This window comes from Mustela lutreola, chromosome 10 (genome assembly GCF_030435805.1).
Source record: "Mustela lutreola isolate mMusLut2 chromosome 10, mMusLut2.pri, whole genome shotgun sequence".
NCBI classification, from domain to species: Eukaryota; Metazoa; Chordata; class Mammalia; order Carnivora; family Mustelidae; genus Mustela; species Mustela lutreola.
This window is the reverse complement of record NC_081299.1, coordinates 97,780,194-97,782,256: the sequence shown is the minus strand read 5'-3', so window position 1 is coordinate 97,782,256 and position 2,063 is coordinate 97,780,194. Positions and strand designations below refer to the sequence as shown.

The 2,063-nt window shown below is 39.5% G+C and overlaps 1 pseudogene; it reads left to right on the top strand.

Moving 5' to 3' along the window:
• Nucleotides 1-1,606: 1,606 nt before the first annotated feature.
• Nucleotides 1,607-1,701, top strand: LOC131810665 (U6 spliceosomal RNA; annotated as a pseudogene).
• Nucleotides 1,702-2,063: the final 362 nt, after the last annotated feature.

Sequence of the window (2,063 nt, the reverse complement as noted above, 5' to 3'; positions counted from 1 at the left end):
TCTCTCTCTGTCTCTCAAATAAATAAATAAATAAATAATATCTTTTAAAAAATCCTTCATTGAAAGGCTCTCTGATATTTTTCAAGTTTGGTTGGTTTGGGTAGTCCCCCTTGGTGGTCCTTTAAAAAACTTCATTGCAATTATTGGTTATAACCTAAGTAGATCCAAGATTAAACCTGAATAGGGCTGAACTACTTAAAATCAAGACTTTTGTTTTTCCATTTAAAAAAGCTAGATTTATTAACATGTAATGTATTATTTGTTTCAGGCATACAGGTCTGTGACTTATCTGTCTTACACAATTCACAGCATTTCCCCATAGCACATACCCTCCCCAGTGTCCATCACCCAGCCCCCTTAACGGCCCCCACCCCCCCAAAACCGAACAGTAACCCTCAGTTTATTTCCTGGGATCAAGAGTCTCTTAAGGTTTGTCTCCCGCTCTGGTTTCATCTTGTTTCAAAATAAAGACTTTCCCTACTTGTTCGCATTGGGGATCTGACTGGGGGTACTCTGCCTCTTCATTAACAAAACTATTTTTTTTTTTAAGATTTTATTTATTTATTTGACAGAGAGAGACACAGTGAGAGAGGGAACACAAGCAAGGGGAGTGGGAGAGGGAGAAGCAGGCTTCCCACTGAGCAGGGAATGTGATGCCGGGCTGGATCCCAGGACCCTGGGATCATGACCTGAGCTGAAGGCAGACACTTAATGACTAAGCCACCCAGGAGCCCCAACAAAACTATTTCAGCTGAACTTCAAGTGAAGAGCTTTTCTGTCTGGACATTTCTGCTATCCTGGAGACTTTTCCTTTCCTTTAAAATCTTGTGGTATGTTTTTATTTTAGTGGCAACAAGACATTTGTAACATTTTTTAAAGTCCTAAAAAGTAGGATTTTTTTTCCTTGATTCTAAGATGCCCTTAATCATTTAATGGAAACTTATTTGGAGAACTGTACTTCTCAAATATGAGATAATCTCCCAATTTCAGAAAAGTTAAATTATGGGGAATAAAGTATGCCTTATAAAAAATACGGTATATGTACCAACATGGAGATGTGTTTGAGATATATTTTTAAGTGAAAGAAGCAAGTTTCAGGGCGGTATGTTATCCAGTATAACAAACAGGCCCCAAATGTACACAGAGGAAGTATATTTCTTGTGTACACAGCGAACCTGAGCAGGTGAACAGGTTCTTGGGGTGACTCCCCTCCAAACAGTCATGCAGTACTCAGAGTGAAAAAATCTCCATCATTCTCAACGTGTGGTTGCCTCCATGCCAACCAGCTAGAAGGAGAAAAGAACATGGAGCAGCAGGTATGAGAGGTCCTCCCACCCAGGCCTCAGATAAGAGCACATCCTTTCTGTTCATGTTGCAATGGCTAGCCTTAGTCAGATGACCACATCCACCCGTAATGCATGCTGGGAAATATATTCTCCATGTGCTCTCAGGAGGAAGAGGAGAACACAAGTTTGTTCCAGCAGTCTCTAATATGTGTGTGTATGCATGGATGTGTGTACGTGTGCCTATGTCTCATCTTCCTTAAAAATATAGAAATGTTGGCTGTGTTAGTCAAGGCTCTCCAAGAAACGTGATATATAGGGGATTGCGCTTGCTTCGGCAGTGCTAAAATTGGAACAATACAGAGAAGATTAGCATGGCCTCTGTGTAAGGATGACTCATGAAACATTCCATTAGAAAAAAAAGGAACAAATAGGATGTGTATATATATATATATATATATATATATGTATATATATAGGATATATATATCAAATAGGATATATATATATACATACACACACACACACATATATATATATATATATATATATATATATATATATATGATAATTTCTTATAAGGAACTGGCTCACGCAATTAGGAAGGGTAGGAAGTCCCACGATCTGCCGTCTGTAAGCTGGAAACCTGTGATATAATTCTGTCTGAGGCTGAAGGTCAGAGAATCAAGGGAGATCGAGATGGTGTAAAAGCTCGTCTGGGGGCAGGAGAAGATGCCATGAGACATTCCAGCTCAACCGTGGGGCAGACAGAGAAAGGAG